Source organism: Chaetura pelagica, unplaced genomic scaffold (assembly GCF_000747805.2).
Source record: "Chaetura pelagica isolate M959 unplaced genomic scaffold, ChaPel_1.0 scaffold83, whole genome shotgun sequence".
Taxonomy (NCBI): Eukaryota; Metazoa; Chordata; class Aves; order Apodiformes; family Apodidae; genus Chaetura; species Chaetura pelagica.
In genome coordinates, this window is record NW_009952893.1 from 3,890,161 (window position 1) to 3,916,761 (window position 26,601).

The following is a 26,601-nucleotide window of genomic DNA, read 5'->3' on the forward strand; positions in this document are numbered from 1 at the left end:
CCCCGGGCGGCCCCCAGCCTGGGGGGAAAGCCCGGCGGGCAGCGCCCTCTGCGCGGGCGGGCGGGAGGGCACCCAAAACACCACCGAAACACCCCCAAAACACCCTGAACCACCACCAAAACACCCTGAAACACCCCGAAACACCACCAAAACACCCTGAAACACCACCAAAACAACCTGAAACACCGTGAAACACCCCGAAACACCCCCAAAACACCCTGAAAAACCACCAAAACACCCCGAAACACCACCCAAACAACCTGAAACACCCCGAAACACCCCCCAAACAACCTGAAACACCCCGAAACACCCCCCAAACAACCTGAAACACCCCGAAACACCCCCCAAACAACCTGAAACACCCCGAAACACCCCCCAAACAACCTGAAACACCCCGAAACACCCCCCAAACAACCTGAAACACCCCGAAACACCCCCCAAACAACCTGAAACACCCCGAAACACCACCAGAACACTCTGAAACACCTCCTAAACACCCCGAACCACCACCAAAACACCCCCGAAACACCCCCAAAACGCCACCGAAACGCCGCTTCTGCCGGGAGCGCGCGCGCACCGCTGCATCTCTCACAGAAAAACAACAACACCACTAATAATCCCGCCGGGTTTTTATTCGCCTACAAGCGGTCTTCGCCCGCTGGTTGCTGCAGAGGTGCTCGCACTCAACCCGCGTTCCCGGAGAGCCGCTTCCAGGGGCTGGGAGGCGGCAGCGCACCCCAGCCCTCACCTCCAGGGAGCCTTGGGAAAACAGGCTGTAGGGACGCTGTAATCAAACAGTGCACAGAACAAACGCCGCCCTGAGGCAGGGTCTGTGCCGTCCGTCTCGTCTGGCATGAAATGCTGTCGTTTAGCTTTCGTTTATATTTAATCGAAAGTGAAAGGGGTCTGAAATTTTTTTTAAAAATGTTGTTGTTGTAAATAACTACCTTGTTGTGTATTCCCATGGCAATACGTGTGTTCTTAATTTGTAGGAAATGGATCCTGAACGCGTTAGCTGAGTCAGACTACTAAATTAATAAGCACTGATGGTCCTGCTAAAAACTAAACTAAACTAAACTAAAAATGCAGTTTGTTAGCACATCCAGTGAACACCCTGCTTGGAGTACAACAGTAAGCACACACCTCACTCTTTTTTTTCTTTCCTTCTTTTTTAATCCTGGATGTACCACTGTCCTGTGTGGGAAGGTCTAATGTTCTGTGTTTCTTGTGCTCCTACAGGACCAAAAAAAAAAGATGGAGAGGCATCTCACCCTCCATCTTTTCGCAGCTTCCAGCAGCTCCACAAAACCAAGCCAGAGTTCTAGCTGCTTCTCTTCACAACATTATTTTTTCCACCTGTTCATTTAAGAGCACCCCTAAGAAAGAAGGCTCAGACTGGCAGTCTGTCTCTGTCATGGGACATGGACCATCTCCCCCAAGTGCCACCATTTTCAGGGACTGTTCCATGCCATCTGGGCTTTCACAGCTCACAATCCATCGGGCTCAGCCTCCGCAGACTTCTGGCAGGACAGTAAATATGCTGCAATATCTGAGTCCCATTCTACAAGAACTGCTTCCTGTCTTCGCTGGTCCCTCCCAAGACTCTCTTGTAGAAAAGGAGAGCTCTCTTCCAGACCAGACCTAGAGAGCGTGACCACGTGCAAGGACACTGTTGCAGGGTCAGGATGGCAGCTGAGGCAAATGGCACCATCACTCCCCAGATCACACTGGACATACTTCCAGTGGCACTTTGCCACTTGCCCCTTGCCTTAGAACTGCTCAGCTGGGTGTTCTGACAAACCAAACCCAAGCATCACTAGAGCCACGCGTTGGCTTTGGCATCCTGCTTGGTTGCTGGAGTGTTCTCCAAGAGCTCACAGCAGTGGGCATCCCACTTCCAAAGGCAGGACACTCACACTGACCCACATGATTTGATAAACAAAGTATTCTGGAAAAGGCAGCAAAGATCTTGTCATTTGCTCTGTTATTTATTCCTTCTTGCTAAGCTTTCTGCTGATCTGTAGAGGGAAAAAACCCATTCTATTCATTATAACCCTAACCAGAGACAGATCAGTGACTCTGTTCCTGCTGGGAAATAGTTCCCTTTCTGTGCAACGCTGATGCTTCAAAAAATTTCACCCAGCTGCGGTGGCATGAAGGTATCACAGTGCTAGGCCATAAGTTAAGTCCATATGTGTATTACTGGGCTCACTTCTTGCTGTTCCAGTTCTGTGAGAGTTCCATCTATTCCCTGGCAAAGTCTTTAGCAAATATGAAAATGCCAGTCATTATAGCATTTCATATTGTCACAGAGCTGAGATGATGGGAAAAAAATCTGAAGTCATGTGCACAAGTTTGTAATTCTTTGCTGCTGTGCTCATCAGAATCTCATTGCAAATCCAGGCAGCCAGTGTGACATTTATGAGGACAAAGCAACACCCCAGAAGGTACAGGGCTTTAACCACACCAACATGAATTTAAGAATCATTAGTCTGTCCAAAATTGTCTCTCTGTAGGTTGTTTGGAAACCTTACAACGGGAGAAACCAGAGTCTTTGTGAAGATGACTCTCAGCCCAGAAAATGAACAAGGCACACAGCTGACTTCTTGCTGTGAAAGCTTCAGCTTTTGAATCCAGGAATCACAGAATCACCGAATATTAGGGGTTGGAAGGGACCTCCAATCCCCCTGCCAGAGCAGAACCAAAAACAGACAAAAAAAAAACACAACTAGGGCAGATCACTCAGAAAGGCATCCAGACAGGTCTTGAAAGTCTCCAGAGAAGGAGACTTCACAGCATCTCTGGGGAGCCTGTTCCAGTGCTCTGTAACCCTCACAGTAAAGAAGTTCGTCCTCATGTTGAGGTGGAACTTCCTGTGCTCAAGTTTGAATCCATTGCCCCTTGTCCTATCACAAGGCACAGGTGAAAAGAGCTTGTCCCTGCCTTCTCGATGCCCAGCCCTCATGTATTTATAGACATTAATTAGATCCCCCTGCAGTCTTCTCCTCTCTAGACTGGAAAGCCCCAGGTCTCTCAGCCTTTCCTTGTAAGGCAGGTGTTCCAGTCCTCCTGGAATCATCCTCGTGGAATTCCTACAAGGTAAACTCAGGTGTTAATTTTTTTAATTGTGCAAAACCAGTGGCTTATTTCCTCAGAAAACAGTTTCCCAACTCAAAAGCAATTGCTGGCAGTCTCATAAAACTAAAGTCTATAAAGTAAAAGAAACACCTGCTGATTGCTAAAACCAAGCAATTGCTAAGACCAAGCTCAGTGAGCTTATCAATTTTTTACCAGACACTCTCCTTTTAGTAGTCTTCACTGTTTCCTCCAATGACTATGATCTTAAGAGTTCTGCACTGGCAGAAACACCAAATGTGTCAGTCAAAACCCTTTGCACCCATTCAGCTACTTGACATGGTCCAGATTCAGCATCACTCTAACCCTCATTCAATGCCCAAGGTGATCTTGCTTGCATCAGATCTGTGGAGGCTGAGCTTTCTCCTTGTGTTTGGAGAAATTCCGGATGAGGAGAGCATGAGGATACTCACCAGATCCTCTTTTAAATTAAAATAGTTCTCCATATGGACAGCATATTATTATCTGCACGTGCTCTGTGTCTCAGTACTGAAGATTGCAGCTTGTCATTTGTAAGTAAGTCATGTCATAGTGCCGTGGTCCATATCCATGGCGAGCCGGGAATGAATACTACACACCAATGTGATGTTCGTTCAGTCCAAGTTTATTTAGCTGCGTGCATATTATATAGTCTTTAGGACAGTGTTCACGCTGTCCACGCGGCAAAGCAAAGCTCTTAATTGGTTCAATTGGTACAATACACTGTTCATGCGCCCCAATTCCCCTTTCTATTGGTCACTACTTTAAGCCCTTTATCTAGCTCCCCGTCCTGTTTACCTTACTACCTGATTACTACATAGCAAAGCCTCACTAGTTCCCATGAGAACAACCTTCCCTGTTCCTCCGGCTGCCTGATGTTTAGTCTAAAGTTTCTCATAATCTTTCAGCACAGCCAGGACCCCAACATCATAGTCAGTCCAGCGAAGCTGCAGTTTAGAGTAATTTCAAGCTGCTATTTGTCTTCAGTCTTATATTTGGCCTTTTTTAAAAAACAAAACAAAACAAAACAACAAAACAACAAACAAACAACTTCTTAGTACCAAGGTTTCTGAAGGGTAATATTCTATTTGTGGCTGTTGAAAATTATTTGCTTTTGCTGGAATTCTCTCTAAATCCTCCTTACACTTTCTGGAGATGCTAAGTCTTGTAGGATCAACCATTTCACCCAAAAGAGTCAGCAAGCTCTGTGTGCTTTGACTCTACCTAAGCCTTTCAGAGAAGGGGGGAAAAGTGCTACTTCTGCCTAGCTCAATTGTCCTGTGTTCTGTTAACCAGGACACAGAACAAGTGTACTTTGTCATTTCATGAAGTTTGCTTTACTATTATTTACAGGTCTACATTATTCATACTGGTGTAGGGAGAGTGGAAATGTAAGGCTTAAAGGCTGCCAAATCACAAAAATATCAGAGTAAGTAAGTATATCTGGATAGGCTTAGAATTTATAATAGTGCATTAACCTCTGTGATAACTGTGCACAGGGAACATCTGCCTGCATATAACAAAAGCAGCCAGTATCAGCTTCTCTAGGAGGCTGTACAGCTCCTCAGATAATTCTGAGGTGGCCTTTGGATCAAGACTCAGACTGAAAGAAATAGGTGCATTTCCCAAGGTCAGGAGATCAATAAAGAAGCTCCAGGGATATAGCCCTGCAAGGGACCTACACTAGGGTCTCCTCAGGCATATACACAAAGAACAAATTACTTACTGTAGAATGCTTGTAGTTCTCAGGGATGAGGTTATATTTCAGACCTCATGAGCTGCTCTGTACCCTGGTTCTGGCAATCCTCAGCTGTCACTGCCTTGGGAAGACACTGAGATCATGCTGAGCTCACACTGTCTCTTGCACAGAGTGTGAGGAACCTGTGTCAGTGCAGGGCTCTAATGGACACTGTCACTTAGAAACCATGACTTAAGCCTCACCTTACCTGCTTCTACAAGTACAGCAGCAGCTCCAGTGATAGCACTCCTTTGAAAAGACAAATTTCTGGCTGGCAACTGCTTCACCTATGGCTTTAATGGCATGGCTATTCCTTTATGTGAGGCATTCTATAGGCAGATTACTTTTTACAGGCTAGAAGTGGGACAGCCATGAATCAGTCAAAGAGGAGGAAAAAGACATTCCCAAATTTACACCCAGATCTATGATCTTGCTATTAATTTTCCCAACAAATAATCATTATACTGTTGCATGATTTGATTATTAAATTAATTTTGGTTAACAAGCTTTACTAATTTCTCAAATTCCATTTGTTTATTTTGGAAATCATGGAGGAATAATTTTACTAGTTGTAGTCAGCTATGCATGTTTTTAAAAAAAAAAAAAAAGGATTTATTCCCTTCAGAAACATACATACAACTTTGGGGACCAAAGAGATCATTTAGAGGCCACCTGTTAATAAGGTATTAGCAGTAAACATTTTCCCACAGTTTTGGAATTACTACAAATGCAAGACAACTCAGCATAATCCTTAGATTTTGCCAGCCTGAGGAGTAATTAGCCCTAATATAAGGGCTTTGTAAAGCAGTTTGAACCACACTGAGCCAACCAAATGTTCAGGCGAGCAAAAAGGAGTCAGGCAGCAGCATCTTGAGTTAGATTAGAGCAAACAGCCCAAGTTAAATCCTGGTGATAAATGGAAAGCACTGGCTTCACTTTCTACCCCTGAAATCAAAAACACTTATAATAATAATAGTGTTATGATCCTCTACCTTTCAAACTAATGACAAGACTCTCTCCTTGCCACCCCTAACGCTGATTACAATAACAGGAGTCACAGAGACAAGCTTTTCAGTGCCACAGCTGGCAATCCCAGAGATGCTGGCCTCTGCTGCTTGCACAACTGCAGTTCACCTCTTTTTCCAAGGCAGTGTTGCTCCCATGTCCTGCAGAATTCCAGCAGGAAGAGAGGAGAGAGAGCAGGGTGCTTATAGATGTGAAAGACTGCACACATCCACCCTAGCTCCACAGCAGTGTGTGTCCATGAAAGGTCCTCAGTTGCTGCAAATGTATTTTCTGAGTTTGTGCAAGGATGTCAGCATATGAGAGTTTCAAATGTAGAACCTGAAAGTTAGGCCTGGGAAGAACCAAAACACTAAATAAGAAAAGATGACCTCCAGTGTAGACAATGGATAACTGGGGATTTTTGGGCTGCTGGTTTACAAGAGACCTGAGATAGTTCAAAGATTCCACACTAAGAAGGGCATGGGGTAGCATGGCTGACTTCAAAAAGAAACCAAAAAAAGCAAAAAATATTAATATGGCAGGATAATGAAGAAGTTAAGGTTAGGAGAAACAGAGGAGCAAAGAAATAAATATTGGTATTTAGTTTCTTCCATGGTACCCCGCCTTGAATTTCACATTTTGAAAGCAAAAGCAAGCAGGTTGTCTTGACCCATTTTTTTTGCACCTCTCCTGCTCTCAATAAAAATAATGGCTGTTTCTAGCATCTGTCTTTGGAAGCCAGGAAGGACCTTATTTTATGAAAGAGAGTGGGGGGAAAAAGTAGTACTCTTGTGTGCCCAGTGTTTAGATATAGGCCTTGGGTACGTACTGAGCAATACTTGAGCAGAATTGAACACACCAATAGTTAGAAATAGGAGTAATTTTATTCCCCACAATTTTAAGTTAGGCCCTTGCCTTTTCTGTGTGTTTTGGTGTTTTTCTTGCTTCCACAAAACCTACAGCATCACATGGCAACAACTGGTGAGATCTCACCCCTTCTCTTCCACTGGGTGGAATAGCATGTATCGGGCAGCTTTTGCTCCTGGGTGACAAAGTGGATCTAAGGGAAATCCCCAGATTTAGAGTGAGCTACTGCAGCTTCCAAAGCTTATCACCCTGCAGGTAGAACAACACAAGACATGGTTGCCCTATAGAATTTTCAGGTGATTTTTAGACTCTGTTAAGTCCTTACATATCTTCTTCCTTCTCCTGAATATACCCAGAGGTCTTCCAGTCTTTTAGGAATCTCTCTTCATTCCTTTTGGTCCAATATACTCATACAGATCTCAGATGAAGTCAAACAAGGTTTTAATTTCTGTCAGTCTTATTTGTGTGAAATTTGGTAGTTTTTCTTCTGCCTCTTACTGTCTCTAAGAGTAGCAGTACAAGCAGAGTACAAGTTTACAAAAATGTCCATGATAAAAATGATTCAGTATGTAAGTCCAAACAGCAGATGAAAAGCAAACAGAAAAGCTTGTATAGCATCAGAAGAGACCTCGTTAGGATTTGCAGAATCTCCACAAATGTATGTGTGAAAGAAGAGAAAGGTTGGGATTAGGAGGTAGCATTTGGCAAGTGTTTCTCTACACGTATACAACATGACAATCTGAAATAAGCTTAATTTTAAAGTCAGTCATGTATACTGTTGTCCTGGTTTGAGCCAGGATGAAGCCAATTTTTCTTTTAACTGATTTTTTTTCCTTCAGTAAGCTTTCTTGTAACTAGCAACAGTGTGTTCTGCTAGGCTGATAAGACAGTGGAATGTTTTTCTAACTACTGAGGCTTCAAGGTCGCACCTTCACTCTGCTGGCTCAGATACTACGGGGAGATCTGTGACCCCCCCGTAGGAGGCTGAGTTAGACAGACAGCAAAATTGGCCAGGGATATTCCATTCCATATATCTACATAAGCTCAAAGGAAGATCAGAGATCACAGAAGACAACTTCCTTTCTTCTTCTTTTTCCCTTCTCTTCCGTCCATGGCCGGCATCCAGGGAGGACTCTGTTCATCCATCACCGTCGACCCTTAGGCTTGAGATCTCCTGACCCCCATAACTCTCTGCTCTCTTCCAGCAGCAGCTCCGGGATTCCTCGGGACTCTTCCCAGTTCAGGGAAGTGCTGTGGGAGTTGCTGGGGGTGGGGGGAGGCGAGAGGCTTTAGCCCATACCTGAATATATCTGTATATAATTGTATATATATTTTCTTGTATCATTCATTAGTGTTTTAATTAAAGCTGTGTAGTTTAGTTTTCAATCCAGCCAAGTCTCTCTCTTTTTCTCTCATTCCTTCCCTACATGGGGGGGAGGGGGAGGGGATCGAGAGCATTGTTGTTGGACCTGAGTCAAACGGTGACAACTGTGTTGACAAACAGCCTGAAACATCAACTTTTCTTACTCTTAAAGAAGTTACTTGAACCACAGCTTAAAGGTTTACAAGACATGACTGTGCATTTCATGCAGCCAGGCTCTACAGACTATTGGCTAATAGAAACCATTGCACCTTCTAAGCCTTCTTCTAATTTCTGGTAACTTCCTTCCACCTGCCATCTTTCTTTTAATTTTTTACTAATTGAATAAAAGTTTCCAAACAACACAGACCCAGTCCAGATCTACAGAATCACTTTAGAAGTGAAATTAGATTTGCTGCTAGCAAGAAAAGCCACTAGAATTATTATTTCCAGCAGAAAACAAAATTAGGTAGTCATTTAAAAAAACAGAGGTGGATAAAATCCAAATACAAGTCTGTGCAGCTGTCTCTTCATCATCAATACAGAATAGAGCATACTGGTATTTTCCAAAGCTTCCTAAAGTATCTGCAAGTTACAGCAACAGAGGTCATACTTACACTGAGGCCTGGTATCGATATTAATAACTGTTCAGAATCATCCAGCATCCATCAATTTAAGTAATTGAAATAAAAATTTTAAGTCAGTTGTGACAACCGGGTCTCTGTAATGTCAGCTTGGCCATCAAGTCTGCTATGGATCCAAACACTTCTACTTGTCCTTATCATTAAGAAGTAAATATTTAAAACATCACAAATCAGTTGAGGCCAACATAGACCAAAGCCTCAATAAAATAAACTTCACACCAAGCAACATATCACCGTTGCTATCTTCCAACTTTAACCATTCTATTATTCTAATAACTTTTGCAGTTGATATATGTTTTAATTTATACTTCTTCATAATGCCAGAAGCCCCTTCCACAACTCACTACACATGCTGATGAACATCCAAGTCTTGCTCTCACCCTGATCCTACAGAGGAAATTAAGTTGTGAGGGGTCTTGCTCTGGCAGGAAGCTGGGGCTTTGCAGGGGTGTCAGACTTGCTGTGGAGATACCCAAGGAAAAAAACAAAACAACAAAAAACCCCCTCCAAACCAAACCACCCCCATCTAAAATAGTAATATTTTAAAAATAGCTATTAAGGCTGTACAATTAATAGTGGAAAACAAATGAAGACACTTTGAAAGCACTTCTAACTTCGTTGCTTCATGGATTCAGTACTGGTTTTAGCTCAGATTACAAACACTGCACTAATAAAGATGAGTAAACTTCTAGCTTACCAATAAGCATTTACGCCTTTGAAATACAAGTCTTTTTAAGAATAATTTTCATTCTTCATGATATGGCCTGCAATCACAATTAACTCCATATATTTACACACATCATTTTAAAGAGTGATATAATGCTAGCACACTTTAAAGCCTTTCAACAAATACAGGAAGAAGTACCAGAGTTTTGCTGGTGGGTTTTGTAACTTCCTTTTAGGCTCAGAAGTTAAGGGTGCAGCCAATCTTTGAAAAAAAGTACCACATCTAGCTGGCAGAAAAAGCACAGAGATAATTTAAGTAGTTATCAATATATTCATCTTTGAGTACTGCCAAACTTTTAATAGCCTAGTTCTTCCAAATTATGCTACTCATACTTGCCTATGACATGCATGCGTTGACATTTTGCTTTGAGATACATTTTGACCAATGTTTCAAACCACAGATGGCAAGAGATCATAAAAGTCATGAATGACTTGATCAGCGCATTTCTGTACCTTCTTCTTGGTGACAGCTTTGAAATAAGTTTCAGATCTCAGATTTTTAATCTCATCTACATAAAAAACTGTTTTTTAAATGTCTCAAATTCAAAGGTCCCATGTGTTTAATGAAATGTTCAAAACAGGTATGAGGTCAAAAAAAAGCTTTTCTATAAAGAGTTTTTTCTTTCAAAAGCAGTTTCTTTTAAATAGAAACATAACTAAAGCAAAATGGATGACATCAGAGTTTACTTTTCTATGATTTGTACCAGTTTTTCAACTTCTGTACTAGTATTCACATATGCAAGTGTAATGCAATTTATGTGTAGAATGCAGAAGTTCATGTGTAACAACAAAGCATTAATTTTGTAGTCAAATCAATGTTAATTAAATGGCCTAATGTATGAAAGGCTAGATAAAAGTTGCACCTTTTAAAGCCAAAGCAGATGTTTTAACTTATAGTTTTAATATAGCAATCAAAGAAAATTCCAAATACTGTACAGTGAAGTGTAGTATAGTACACTATATACTGTTATAATACACTATTGTTACAATACAGATAAAAAAATCAAATATAATTAGTACAGCAATCACAAATAAAACAAACCAAACTGTGCTGGATAACAGCCAGTGCTGTGAAGATGGTATTGTTTGTATGCTAATTTATTTTTTAATTCAACATGTAAAGCACTTACTGTTTAAAAAGATTTGTTCTCTAAATATATATACACTATTTTTATTTTATTTATACATTTTAAATAGCATTCCCTCCTAAAAGTGCACTCTTTCTTGGCAATAATCCCCATTAAACATAAAATAATTCTGAAAATACCACTCTTCTTCCAACCTTTTATTGCTCAACCGCAGGCATAAGGGCTCAGAGGGAATCCTGCATTCTAAAGACCTTAAGCAATTTCTTCAGTTTTAAGAAGCTAAACTGATACCCACAAGCAAAACAAAGAAACCACTTACTGGTTGGTGGTTGTTTTTTTTTCTTTAAATACTTCATACTATTTATATTTTACAAAAGCATGGAGATTCTGCTATTTGAAAATGGGAGCCAAACAAATACAGAGATAACAGTGGCATCTTCTTAAATAATTCATTTTTCATACATTTCAGATGAAGCATCACTTTCCCAATTGTAAACATACTATCAATTTTATTACCTGGCATTTTCAGCACATTGAAAAAGTAGCAAGCGACTCTGCTACCCTTGTGACAGTGACAACAGATTCTACTTTTTGAAAGACTGTAAATTAAGCATTTTGGTCTTGAAAGTATGCCTGTTGTACAGGGTTGTTAGCATACAGCCTTGTGGCATTGTGCCTCTGTGAAGCAGCTAGAGCATTCTGTTGAAGCCGATGTCTAGCTGGCAAATTTTATCTATCAGAAAACTAGTAAACTATACGAGATTCACCAAACCAGCAACATACTTTGCTGTTTTGTGACTATAACAGTGAAACATCCCAAATATATTTACATGATTTCATTTGAAAAGCTGCCATTTCTTCTACCTCACTGAAATGCAAACAACTCACAGAGAAACAGCAGTAGCAAAAAGTCAACCTTACTAAACAGCTAATCATTTGAAGTGGAAAAAAATCTTGCATTTGCCTGGAACATTGATCTGTTCTCATGAGGTTCCCCACATGCTCATCAGCAATCTAGTTCATTCTCCCATTGTTTGGGTTTTCTATTATGGTGGGGTTTTTTTTACTGGGCCTGTATTTTCAGTTATCTTTCATTTAAGTTATACATAATAAGCCATAGTAAAGTTCAAGATTTTCAAACAATTTAAGTCATCTTTGCCATGAGACACTGCATAGAAGCTGGCTGTCTCCTAGACAAGAAGGTAATCAAGGCAGGTACTCATAATTTAGAGTCACAGCCTCTGTCCACAGGCAATTCAGTAGGTTGTTAGGTTTTTCCTCTAGAAAGGGACACTCTTCATGCCATTTGAGAAGTCCTGTTGACACAGCTTCACACCCACAGCGAGTCATCTTCCCTGCCCTTGTACCCCACCACCACTTTCCTGACTCTAACAGGGAAATCTAACAAGCACGTGGGTGCTCCCAAGACAGGCACACAGATTTGCCTCAACATTTGCACCCACTGCTAGCAATCAAACGAAACATCTGTTCAAACTTATACTTCAGTGTTCTTTATTCACTCCTGCACAGTTACACATCTCACCAGCATGTAGATAAAGTTCAGCTTCAGAGTATCAAAAGCCATCTTTCTCAAAAAACACTGATATTTAAATGCATGAGAAAGCTACCTGAAATAAGAACACTGCAAAGAAGTATGTACAACCAGCAGCAAAATTCACATCAGCAGATCCTGTGATTTTGACACCATTTTATCATTCTTTTTTGAGACCATTTTGTTATAGAAACTGGAGAGTTCTGATCCATTGAGTGGATCAGAGAGGAGCCTAAGGGTGAGCCAAACATAACTATTATCTGTGTCTATTTCTATTTGGCTATGAAGGAAAATGTCAAATTACTGCTGAAATGGGAAGTGTGTCATAATTAAACCAGGCCTTCCTCTTTACACAGTAAAAGGCACACAAACTTCTGTAGTCTTACCAGAAAGACATGAAAAAAGTAAGCATCTTCCTTTGAAATAAGGATGGTGTGCAATAAATATTTCCATTTATTTCAAACTTAAAATTCTCTCATATACACTGCTTTTTCAGCTAAGGAACACACTTCTTTTTCCAAAGGAAAGGTAAAAAAATGTCCAACTGATAGTTACCTTGTCTCAAATGTAAAAGATCCCAGAGATTCCTCCCCCTCAGCCTCTCCCGACTTAAAACTCCTTCCCAGGAACATGCCACTGCTATACTTTTCTAAACCTCAGTCTGTGACAAAGCACAAGCCTCTACTCAACATTTTCTATACAGAAGTAGCCTTCAGACAGCTAGACTGATTGATTCATAGGAGACTAAATGTTTTCACAAGTCATGGCAGGCTTCCAGCTGCTGCAAGTGCATCCTGTTTCCCATTGAATAAACCCTGCCAGTTAATGAGTACATCAGCAAGGTCAGTTCTGGTGAGCCAAATTACTTCATGCATTCCAAGATTCCAAATTGCTAACTTGCAGGTTAGCAATTTGAGATTTTTTTTTTCAGTTATTTGGGAAAAGGCAGTGCTTATTTTTTACCTCTTAAGTACTGTACTAAATCATAAGATACTTATTCCCTCTACATAAAAAGTTAACCAACAGAAGCATTTTAATTTACTTTGACAAAACAGGGACTATTATTTAAGTGACTTGCTTCAGTTAGTTTTTCCATACAAAAATAAATCCTCCCTCGTGGGGCATTTTACCATACTAATACTTAGAACTGTTTAAGTGATCAGAAATGTAAAAAGTGAGGAGACTTTTCTGCATACAAACATATAGAGTACAACATTTGTGAACTGGTAAAAACCCACATGTGCACACAGATTTCAAAATTTAAATGCTCTTAATTCCTTTGAAGCTGTATTAACATCTTTAATCCATTCAGTGTTATTTCACCATTAAAGGAAGCAACAGTAGTGCACTTAAATATGACTGTGAGTATAGGAAGCAAAGTTAAGTATCAGATACATATTCCATCCTTAGGGAGCAAGAACAATGGCTGCTTCTTAACAACTAGCACTGCAGGGCTGATGAACGTGCTACTGAAGTAGATAACAACTATATTCTCACTGATGCAGGGAAATCTGCATCACAAACTGAGGCTAATAAAGGTGGGCAGTCTTTACAGACACTGAAACAGCATGTATTCCTTGTTTCCATGGAGTAAACAGTGAGCTCAATTACCTCTGATCACTTTAGAATAATGTATGTTAGAGTCACTTCCTTCCCATAAATTGTTAATTTGCTCTGAAGAGGGCAGCTGTTATTTAATTTTTGCCATTATTGACCAATGCTAATAATCAAAGTCTTTTAAAAGAAATGGATTTGCCATTGAACATTTGTTCTTTCTTGCAATCACCACCTTCTTCTCTCCTGTAGTTATATTAGAAGTTGCACAACATCAGAGCAGCTTGGCATTTGGGAAGAAATAAAAACATGCTATCACTTACTAACAGAGCACCAAAACGGTTGTGTTGGCTCAGACAGCCATGCATAACCACACCAAATTCACTTTATCTTCATCATACACTAAGTAGCCTTTTTTCTAACTTGCTTGAACTGACAATATGCAGAAATTAGAGAGTTTACTGAAGTTACACTTATTCCAAGATTTCTGACAAGCATATACAGCTGTATGAATGAAAAAGCTTTTAAGTCAGAGGAAGTGCCAGGTCAGTGTAACTAAAGTACTGTATATGCTGCCTTATCAAATTTAGCAGAATTTTAGTTTCAGTTACTTTTTAAAATTTAAGTATAATTTGCATTTATAGTGAATTTTTGGGATGAATTAAGCACCTGGGACAGGATTAACTTTGTCATGTTTCTAGTTTTGCCTGTTCTAGCCTTTCCAGTAACCTTTAAACTAGCATGGTAAGAACCTTGCATGGCCTTAGATTTTTAAGACTTTTAAGGAGTTAAAAATTACAAACCCACATTTACAGCAGATATTTATCTCAGTGCATTTCCTAATAACTAATTTACAGGTAACAGAGCCAGCCTGGGCAGCAGTATGGTAATATTGAAAGCTATTGCCAATCACACACTTGCTTATCATGCACTGAATAAGGTGATATAATCTTTGACATACATACAAGATTTAATAACTAATCACTTTGTGTGGCCCAGCCAATAAACATTACATTTTAACAGTAATTTCTTCTACCCTTATTAGATTTAACCTATCAAGAGTGATCCATTGGCTCAGTTGCATTAGTGATTCCTGCATCTTGACTATCCATCTCCTCAAGCTCCTCAACAGAATTTCCCTTCTGCGCTTTAGACCTCGCAGGGAATGTTGTTCCCGCAGAATTCACCATGTTACCATCAGCTGACTCGGAATTCAAGTGTTCGGTACCACCCGGCGCAGCAAACGATTCAGGTAAGCCAGCCTGCAAGCTCCCAGTTTTAGCAGCTGAACTCACTGCCTCTGCTTTTCTTTGAGATGGATCAACTGATGCTGACTGCTCTGTATTCTGATCCCGAAAATGTCTATCCATGGAAGCCTGAATAGAAGAGACCATTTCCTGCAACTTTTTTCTCTGTGCCTCAATCAAAGCAGGGTCAAGCTGCCTGCTGTCTCTCATTGTCACAACTCCAGGAGCAATTCGGATAAGCTCACTGTTACCAGAAGCAGCTGTGAATGCAGAAGGCTCAATTTTAGCAGAAGGACTGAAGTCAGTTTCTGTGCTATGCTTTCTTAAAAGTGGTGTTTCCCTGGCTCTTTGATCATGTGGTTGACTACTAGATGCAGTTCCTAGGGAATGGCCCTTTCCTTGAAATGCAGTTATGTTATGTGGTTGTTCAGATTTCTTTTTCACTACTCCACCACTACCCAGCTTCAGCATTCCATGAGAAGGACTTCCTTCTCTGCTTCTTGAAGTAGCTTCTGCTCGTACTTGACTTAAGGCCTCTTTAACCAACTCTTCAACATCAGGACCAATAGGAAAATGCCCAGCAGCGTCCACACAAAGCTCCAATCTGTCTTCTGCTGCATTGTACACGAAGTTTTTACCAGGCAGATGAGGAAAAGTACAGTGCTTGCCATCAGCCAAACCTAAAGAGAAAGAAAAAGTTATTCAGAGTATTAACATATTTTCAGGCATTCTCTGAATACATGGTGGTTACTGCATTTAAACTTATTGCATCAAGTATGTAAAAATACACACTGGAACTTACTACTGGGGAAGAAAAACAATGTAGGCTTGTATGCCATATGACAGCAACCACAGTATACCCCTAAAATGCTGCTGCCTCCTGTGATGGTTCTACTGAAGAGACAAGACTGTAGTATTACTAGGTAAAAGAACCATCTTGCTCAGACTTGCAGTTCTAATACAATAGAATTTAAAGAAATAGTATGTGCTTGCAGTAATACAATACAAGCCAAACCCCATCAGTACCACCACCACCCCATACCCCAAAACCAACCAAACCAACACAGAAAACTGAGCACATTTCAAATAATTGTCTATCTGGAGAAGCACAATTTGAGACCACTTCCATACTAGCTAGAATTGTAGTAGGATTTCAGGGTGTACAACTGCTGCTAAGCCCAAGGAATTTCAAATTTGCCATTTGTCTTCTCCTCAGAGAGGAAGTGTTGCTAGATAAACAAAAGTGTTTCAAGCTTGTTATGTTTAGTTGTCCTGGAGATTATAACTATTAAACTTTACAAAACAAACATGAGGCATAATATTTTTAATCTGCTGTTTAATTGTCCCAGTTACAATTTGACCCATCTTCTAAAGTTGACCTGCTAGAAAGCAGTCCCATGGAGAAGGACATGGTGAACAACAAGTTATCCATGGGACAGCAATGTGCCCTCATGGCCAAGAAGGCCAATGGTATCCTGGGGTGCACTGAGAACAGCGTGGTCAGCAGGTCCAGGGAAGTTCTCCTCCCCATCTGCCCTCACAAGACCACATCTGGAGTACTGTGTCCAGTTCTGGAGTCTCCAGTTCAAGAGGGACAGGGCTATGCTGGAAAGAGTCCAATGGAGAGCTACAAACATGATTAAGGGACTCAAACATCTATCATATGAGGAAAGGCTGAGAGACCTGGGGCTGTTTAGTCTTGAGAAAAGCAGACTGAGAGGGGATCTCATTAATGTCTTATTAATGTCTATAAATATCTGAAGGGTGGATATCAAGAATGGGCCAGTCTCTTTTCAGTGGTGCCCTGTGACAGGAGGAGGGGAAACAGCATCAAACTGCAACACAGGAAGTTCCACTTCAACATGAGGAAAAACTTATTTACTGTGAGGGTTACAGAGCACTGGAACTGGCTGCCCAGAGAGGTTGTGGAGTCTATTCTGGAGACTTTCAAGACCCATCTGGACACACTCCTGTGTGATCTGCCCTGCTGCAACAAGGGGGTTGATGATCTTCAGAGATCTCTTCCAACCCCTATCACAGAATCATAGAATCATTAAGGTTGGAAAGGTTGGAAAAGACCTCTAAGGTCATCAAGTCCAACTGTCAACCCAAAACCATCACGACAGTTCCCTAGACAAATATAAGTTCTGAAGCTGCTCTGTATCAAAAATGGGCAGCATTCAGATTTGCAGTTTATCACCATAAACCAAAAAATAACTCTTTCAACTCTGCCTCCTACAGGTTCTGGTAAAAACAGGAAGGTAGCACTTGAGTGACCGTGGCTTTCTGTGAGTTAAAAGCTATTGGCAGATGAAAATTTGGCTGCAACAATTCGCTTCAGTTCTATCAGCTATGCAAGGAGAGATACAAAAATGCCACTTTTTAGGAAGTGCCAAGAATAGGTAAACAAATGGGATTTTTCCTCATATTGACTTGTAATTCTTGAAGAAAAACATCAGAAATTATGCAGAAGGAAAGAAACAGAAGAAGCAAGTCCAGTTTCTGTGTTACCAAATACAGTGCAGTCAAAACAAGTATTCTGGGAATCAATTAGAAAAGGTCACTCAAATAATGTGAAACATTATTTAAACAGGTTTTATACTGAGGAACCAACTGACCAATCTCACTCATCCTCCCCAGCTTCTGACTCACACTTTTATAGTAGCAGAGAATCTACAGATCAGATTTTATTTCGAGAACTTCAGACATGTAGCTCCTTTCTTTACATATCCATGGGAACCAATAACCAAACAGAAAAAGCACAGACAAAACTTAACCCCAAACACATATGCCTCTGACTTCACCCGAAGAACATACTTCAACAACATAACTTATCAGCTCAATTTTCAAGAGACAGCTGTAACAGTTTCTACGATAGACCATCACTGTTTCTGAAACATCAAAATATGATATTAAGTAAGATCTATCAGATGAAATTTCCATTGATTAACAGTACCTACACTTGATAGAAAGTTTTGTTCCAAATGTTTAGTGTAACAGTTGCGTTATTACATTAACTACAATATTATAAATAGGTAGGGAGCTTCTTTAAGTGGAAAAAAAAATAGATTGCTGCACACTCTAATTGTTGAATGTGGAAATTTCACAAAACATTCATAAAATGTTAGAATCATACAAGTATGTTTATGCTGAAATAGTAACTCTACCTGCCAAGGTAGTGTAAAATATCTGCAAAGAACTGCAATGACATCTAAATACAGAATATCATCTCCCCCAGTCTTAGTTCTTACGTCGTCAGTTGGCAAAAACAACTTTTCACTCAGGCATTTTCTGTGAGTTAATGACCAAATGGGTTAAAATCCCTTGGATTCATTTTAGGTTCTCAACTCTAGCCAGTCACTGATCAGTCAAAAATGTCCTTTCCATCAGGCACGGTTTAAGCTAATTCACCTGCTACAGACAACACACCAGTCTTTACCTTTCATGCATAGCAAAAGAACCAAAACTAAAAGAAGACTATCAGCTATAAGACACTTCCATGCTAATTCTATTACACAGGCTAAAAATTCAGAGGCAGTACACATCGAGTATACCATGTATTTTAATAACTGCAAACAGAACAGAAAGTATGTGATAAAATACCCACTTCCAGAAATAATCAAGATTAAGTTACGATTGATAAAATCGTCTAAGAAATGAAACAGCAAGAAAGCAGCAAAGGAATCATTACTATAGATGAAACTACAGGAGTTACATTATGAATGCAAAGACTTGCATAAGAAAATAAATTTTAAATGAGAGAAAACAACTGAATAGTACTTTCTTCTCTAAAAAACCTGACATTATTATTCGTAGGCAGTACTTGTCTAAAAATCAAACACACTCTAATTACTTGCTTGTTTATTCGGCACATAATCCAAGATGTGATGTTTATCAATGCAGGAAGGGGATAGACAGCTTTGCTTTTGAGCAACAATCTCAGGATTATGAAAGACAAATTTAATCAACCATTTAAATTTCAAATATGCAGTACCCTTGCACAAAATATTACATTGTTTGTACAATTCAGGAAGTTTAAATGGAGATGTATGGTTGTAGAGAAAATTTTGGCAATGAAGAGATTTAAGTTGAATTAACTAGTCTTAAGATTCCCTAGTCTTAGACTCTCTAAGGAAGAGAGAATGAAAACAGAAATTATCCATGGTAATAAATAAAAATATATTTATGCTACCAAGTGACTAAATATCAATTTAAAATTTTAAAGATTTGAAAAGCAAAGAAGGAAGAGATAAACAACAACAAAAAAATACCTGTGGTTTTCTTCATTATGCTGTAAAACACTCCACCCTGCTGAAACAATTGAGGAAGCCCCTTTGCATAAGACCAGACATCTTCTCCTATAAAAATCAAACACAATCATTAGAATTAACCAGTCAAATGTTAACATTATAGACAATGGCTGAGAACTCCTTGAATTAAAAGCTGAATCCTCCAGCTCTGCTATGCAACTAAGAATTTAAATTTTTATTGCAAAGTTACAGAACAGGAGCCCAGGCTATTGAGAAACTTTCAGGAAAACATACCACTGTCTTACACGTTCTAGTACAAAGGTACAAATTTATTTGACCCAGGGTGCAGCTCCTGGTTCTTTGCTTGGCCCTACACAAGTCTCCATTTCCCTCCTACCCATGCTTTCAACATAAAACTAGGAAATTACTAACACACTTCCAAAATTCAAGCACATACCTTTGCACATTAAAGCCTCAATTCTATACTCCTACATCTTTTCAAAGATCAGATCTCAATTTGACAGCTGCCATACAGCAGACTTTATGCTACAGCTGAGATCCAAACATCCACATAGGCAGCTGTGTAGAAGCTGAGTCTATACCTTGCTTTTCTTGAGGGTTAGAAACAAAATACCAACAGTAAGGCCTCAGCAGTACTATGTAACTGACATTTTTCAAAGATGCCAAAAACAGCATTGAAATGTGACAAGTTTAAATGCCACAGAGGAAGAAAAACACAACCTAGGCTATGTAAGGAAAGGAATATAAAGAACAGAAAAAATGGGTTACAATGATAGAATATCAGTGACCTAACAGCACCCACTAAAACAGTTCAGATCTGCATTTTTACCTATATTCTTTTCCTCATTTTGCTAACCACTCAGTTAGAGAAGCGATGTGTGATGTAGCTGTCCAAGTAGTGCAAACAGAAAGTACAGATAAAGTCCATTCTCTTGATGCAGAAATAGCTACTGTGCCTATACATTTTCAGAAAAAATTGCTTTTCCCACTGTACATCAAACATTCAGGCAACATACTGAGATAGTTTAAATAGAAATTGCACCCTTCTGTAGGCATCAAAATCTGAATAATCATGTCTCAATTTTCTACTAAAGTTGGAGCATGTAAATCATCAATAACATTAACTGGATGCACTTACTACTTGTAGAGATAGTTGGAATGTGTGAGGCTATAAATTATTGCCCACCAATATTTCTTTGCTTGCTGTTAGAGCAAATTAAAACTAAAAAGTTATTTTTAATAGCTTGCACATATTCAATATAGGGCACATCTAAATCCTTCTCTACATTTCTTTACTGCATATCCCACAAGGTGACAGTGGCTACTCTCCTGTCCCACTCACCTCAGATGAAAAAATGTTTCACCCTTATGACAGTGGCCCTGTGAGCTACATTACACTCTGAAACCCTAAAAGCCACTCTCGACTTCTCTTGCCTGCTCCTCTGTCTCTCCACAAGAAGGATTCTGTTGCTCCCCTCTCCACATCAGGTATCACTAAGACCTAGATCCCTATAAAAAGGTACAGTGCATCTTCATAGGGTTTTGTCTTTAGATACTTTAAAGACAGGAGTTCTACATGATCTGATTAATTTAAAATCCATTCCCTTGAACCATATATACTCTCGTTCACTGCAGTCATTTGTACAGCAAACAACAGCAGCCATATGGTGACTGATTTAATACTAAGGTCTCCTATACTGGTGCATCTAGCAAGCCATTCCTGTTTGAAGGGTTCACTTTCCTTCCACAAGATGAGTACCAGGCTTTTAGAAGAAGCCCATCAGTGGCATTCTCCAAGGAAAGATTCCCCATTTGTTTTGGAATGATTTTTCAAGCCTTGCACAAGAGCATCATCACTGTTTACACAGCCTTTTATGCAACAGTAACAAGGACTACATGCAGAAAAGTATGGAGAGCAGAGCTCACAAAACAAAAGCATCAGCCCCTGAAAGAAACACAAACTAACGATGCTGTTTTGATAGAGATCTCAGATTGGAACACCAAAAAACCCCACAATTACAACTGGACTTTCCCAGATCAGAGGAACTAGGGTGTGTGATTCAACTAAACTACATTTGAGGTTTGCAGATTTTTGTTGCTAGTTGGGTTTCACTGTGTTGGGTTTGTCTGCCATGGCAGTAAGATGTTTATAGGTCTAAGTTAATTTGGGTGATCATTTAATTAGATTCAGAACTCCCTCAAGACACTACATTTATCAAAGAGATTATGCTCCCTGCACTGTTCCCACTCCAGGACAGACTCACTCAGACCAGACCTCAGCCCCACAACATTAAGGTATGACAACAACTGAAGACTATCTTATCCACAAGCATGCCTCACACAGTGCAGAAAAAAAAGCAGCTGCAGACTAACCTAAGCCACTGGAAGCCCAAGACTGTCACCTCATGCAGCAGGGAGGACATAGAGAAGTGCAAAACAACTCAGAATCCCAGTTGAGAAACATAACGTTAACAGGGAACTAAAGGTGTCTTAAAAACAAGCTGTTCAATTCCAAGCAAACCTCAGTATAAACTAGCACGTTTAATTTAAACCTGGCTATTTTCATTTCTTGTGTGCTGACAAAATCAATGTAAAACAAGCCCATCAAAATAGATTCACACTTGACTTGTACGTTTCTAGAGTATGAGTGTAATCAAATCTGTTTAAAAAGAAAATGTTTTAATGTGTTAATGTTAAAGTTCCTTTAGTAATTTCTCTATAGGATTCTGTATTCTAAGCTAGACAAAAAAAGAGAAGAAAGCTTTACAAAAAATATGCATAATATGTTAAGTGGTCCAAAGATTACAGCATTTAATTTCCCAGGGCTTATTTTTAAATTATATACAGAAAATTAAAGACCGTGGTTTAAACTTTTAATCAGTTAACTAGCAGAGACCCGAAGAAAATGAGAATTCGAGTAACTGAAATATGAAATAAGCCTCAAAGTCAGCCTACAGGCAACTCTGTATGAAACAAAGGCTTTTAAGCATCCAGAATGAACAGTTATAGATGTTTGAAGACACTTTTGCTATGGGCACTGGGGAAAAAAAAATTGTGTTAGGGCCAGCAAACTATTCCAACAGTGTCTCCCCTCTACACATTCTAATCCGACAGTGTTTGATTAATGTTTTTAGCAGGACAAAGATACAGCAAAAGCTTGCAGGATGAGCTGACTCTCAGAACTTTGCAGCAGTTTTTTAGCAGCGGAGACATGTCATTGAGAAACACCAAGGCTTCTCATCCCAAAAAAGCTGAAGATCCCACCTTGAGGAACTGCTGTTTCAATGTCCCTACAAAAGCACAGGGACACAGTAAGTTTCTTAGAGTTTGTCTCCCCATGAAAAAAAATAATATTAAAAAAATCAAATTGTAATGAGTCAACTGTCTAAAGATACTTGTGGAAAAAAAATCTAAAGGAAAATTAAGCCCTGATAAGAAAAGTTATTATATATAAATACCAGCTTATTCAGTAACTGCACAAGTTGTTATAAGTGGCTGTTTTATCATTTGCTGCCACTTTCCTTACTAATGCAAAATGGACACAGTCTCAGAAGGGTGAGGTAAATTCTACTCTAACCTGTACTTTGAAAGCAGAATCTAACAGCAATGGAAAGTCAAAGACAAAAATTGCTTCTTGAATACAGGATCGGCTCCCAGTTTACGGATAAGTACCTGTAAAAAAATGACACACCCTATGCTGAAGTAGCTGAGATAGAAAAAAACTCTGATGTTCTTTAAAAGTAAGCCAATAACTACACTTTCATCAATATTTCCTGAAAACAGGAAAGCACTCTTTTAAGCTTCACGTCCAAATGAAGTCAGCTTTTAAACCTAACATTTCCCTGCACTTTGGATCTGCGGTGTAAATGTCAATGTGACGAGGTGGCCAGTGATTCAGCATGCTATCTTGCAAGAGACACGGGAGTAAACAATCAGGCCTGGAAAAGAAAGTTCTGCTTGTTGAACTTCTGCTATACCACTCTGTGATTATGTAATTGTTTCGTTTCTAAAACATCACGTGCTTTTGCCACACCAAATCCCTCCAGTAAAAGAAAAGGCTCCCACCAAAAAGAGAAAAAACGAACTGTAAACATCACTATTCAACTGGGTCACAGAGCTAAATGTGTGACAACTACCGTTCTACTTCCTGCCACTTAGCAGCAAGAACTGTGAAACCTGAGGAAGAAAGTACACAAACAAAGGTCCAAGTTTCCCAAATCCAAATATCAAAATAAAAACCAAAGGCCCCTGATAAAAATCCTTTTGTCTTGAATTATTAACAGGCAGATTTACATGACTGACAGTTTTTAAGCATAGTTTTGTAACCTTACATCTACCTTTGGAATTCAAATACGTGTTTAGATCTCTGTTTCTCCTCTGCTTACATTCTGAAAGAATACTTTTCACAGTTCTTCGGAAAGACCAGATCTTCACTTAAAATTAGTAGATTAGCTGAAGAGACAATGTGCTGATCAGCTTAAACCAACACAACTCCCTGTGGGGAGAAATGCCAGGACTTTATCCTATTACAAAGGTGAGAACTTAGTCCTGCGACTTCCAGCGAGCAGACACTCAGCGTCCCCTTCTCATCTCTGCTCTGAATTTATTTCCTGAAAAACCTGAGGGAGATGTAGGTAAAAAGAGAGCACAGTACCTCACACACAGATGAATGCCTAATGAGAGAAAAACCAAAGAGACAGAAGAGGAAATGCAACAACTTCTAAACAGCAATTTTTAAAAGAGAACTTTACAGCAAAGAAAGAACAAGTATCTCATTTTATAAAGGCACAACACTCAACAAGTCACTAAGAGTGTTAAATGTTCTTCTCACAGAGGAATAAAGGACCTTCTCCGTGGTTACAGAGTAGAAAAAAAAAAAAGGTAGATGCATGAAACTAGTTTGTAAAATGTCATCTTCTATTTAAAAATACAATTTTAAAGTATAACTTGAAGTCAGCCTTACCCATTAGTGTTGCTAGAAGACAGAGAGAATACATCTCCTTATCGACCTGCTCTTGCAGCTCCTTGGATGAGATTTTACTAGTGACAGCAACATCTTCATGCTTGATGGCATGGGACGAGTGTGCTGCAGCAGACTGCCTGCCTTCCTCCCTACCTTTCAGGACTTCTATCGCAATCCTGTCACCATGCTGCAAAGGAACAGGCTCGTTTTCCATGCCTTCTTTGGGAGGCAGAAGCTCTTTAGGAGGAAAACCATAGCGAATACATTGCAAATACGGAGGAATACTGAATTCTCTTGCTATGCTTTCCTGTAGTTCTAAGAAAGTGGTTGTGGACTTCAGTGTAAGCATTGACTGCCTCCCATCATTCGTGGTTATTCGAATTTTCTTTTCTTTTGCAGATGTTGGAGAATACGGGGTTTTTGTTGGTGTAGCAGGTGCGGATGATGGGCCCTCACGAACAGCCCCAGGAGAGGCAGTCCTAGGTTGCCCTTTATGCTCTTGTTTCAATTTTTCACTTTTCCGTTTCTGCATTACAGATGCCTGTTCTGCAATGTTCTGCTGAATAGTTCTTTCAGCTTTGCTCATATTCAGCTCCTCCTTGTGCAAAGTTTTTGTCTTCTGTCCAGTCAAAATAATTTTGGTTGGAAGTTGTGAGTCTAAGTCTTGTCCTTGCTGTACATCATCAGCTCTTTGGGCGTGAGCACCATCGATATTTACAGGGGTATAATCATCAGGGTTCTTTTTGGCAGTTTGATGCAATATTGTGTTGACGACCTTCTGAACAAGAATCTCACTACCAAATTCACCAGGGAAGTGCTTGGTAACGAGTTTCATGGCGACATCATACACATTGCTGTTCAGAGATGTGTCACTTTCATACTGGAACCAGTAGACTGTCTCTCTCACTACCCTTCCACTCCACTCTAGAGTAATAGGAAAAGCTTCAGGGAGATTATCATACTCTTTACCTTCCCAGTAGTGCTTGAATCCACAGCCACATTTGCCACCTGTAGACCTAGTATTAGTTCTGTCTCCATCCAAGTATGAAACAGAGCCATCTTCTCTGACACGACGCACTGAGTTACTGTGACACCAGTTACAAGCAGTCAAACTACTCAGGCCGTAGTCTGGTACCAGCACATCTTTTGCAGGGTTGTAAGAACACACCAAACTGTTCAGGGGAAAACTGTAATTCTTGTCAGGCCTTAGTTGGCCGTGGGTACTTTTTGCCAGGTTATAGAGCTTCCCCCCAGGAGCCAGCCACTCTGGAGGAACGTGGTGCTCCGAAAGGGCCCCGCAGATGAGGCACCTGTGAAGGCGGTTGTCCATCACTGCTTTTTTGGCAGCTGCAGTGACTTCCTCAGGCTGGACTCCTATCACACCAGTCCTTCTGTAGAAATACTGATGGACATCAGCTACAAGGCTGGGATGGATACCATGTTTACTCATGAAAACCTCCTCCATCGCAGCAACAAGCCTCATCAAGTACTTATCTTGCAAACTTCTGTCTCCTCCAATAACACAACCACCATCCTCCTCTAACTTGATGTACTTTTTGATGAGTTCTTGAGGGACTCCCCAGGCTTTAGGAAGCAGCTTCCTAGGCAGTTTAGGTAAAGCAGCACCTTTTATTCCAACTAGAGGAATATAATGGTTACGTCCTGAGCTACTCCATGCAATGCAGATCGGCTTGTTCAACATGCCATCTTTTCCCATGCATTTTTCTAGTGGTACCAGACCAGGGAGGAATGTTGCTGAATAATCTCCAGAGCTTCGCATTCCACTCAAGGAGTCTAACAGGATGATAGGGCGGTGAAGCACGTTGGCCAGCCCAAAGATGTGAATGTTCCTAAGGCCCATCGGCACACCTTCTGGAGGAACAAACAAAGGGTCACATTCATTGATAATGTCCTCCCACTCTGCTGCGTCAATGAAGTCATGGAAAAGCGCCTTGTAGTGACTCAGGTTCTCCTCAAAATGCTTCTTCAGATTCTCCCGCAGAGCATGCCAGAACAGTTCCCTGCCAACCAGCGCCCGGGAGACTGCGTGGACGAGGCAGTGGCCATCTCCATCCACGTGGACAGGAATGAGGCACTCCTGGCTGTTGTTGGCCTTCTTGATGTCTTCCAGGGTGTCGTGCAGGTAGATGAGGCTGCCAGAGCGGTCCTTGCCGTAGCCGATGGTTTCAACGTGCTCCGGCTCGATGAGGAAGGCGCGGTCACCCAGCAGGGAGCAGTCGAAGATGTCTCCCTGGTTCATCTCCGTGAGGAGCTTCGCTTTGCCGGTCTGCTTGTCCATCCCGTAGCGGGCCAGGATGGGGGCCAGCAGCTTGCAGTGGTAGTTGGAGAGGCCCATGACTTTGACGAGCTCGGTGTTCCGGCGGGGCGGGCCGGCGCCGCTGACGCCCAGCAGCGCGTTCCGCAGCAGGTTGTGCAGCACCAGGTCGGGGTCCGTCACCTCCTCCACGGCCA

At 40.6% G+C, this 26,601-nt stretch overlaps 1 protein-coding gene across 1 annotated transcript in view; it reads right to left on the reverse strand.

Moving 5' to 3' along the window:
• The window catches only part of MYBL1 (v-myb avian myeloblastosis viral oncogene homolog-like 1), a 49,297-nt gene extending 22,874 nt beyond the window's left edge, over window positions 1-26,423 (reverse strand). The window contains exon 1 of the mRNA XM_009995555.1: window positions 26,403-26,423. The gene's annotated coding sequence lies outside the window, so the exon portion shown is untranslated. The remainder of the gene's footprint in view (window positions 1-26,402) is intronic.
• Between the last annotated feature and the right edge of the window lie 178 nt (window positions 26,424-26,601).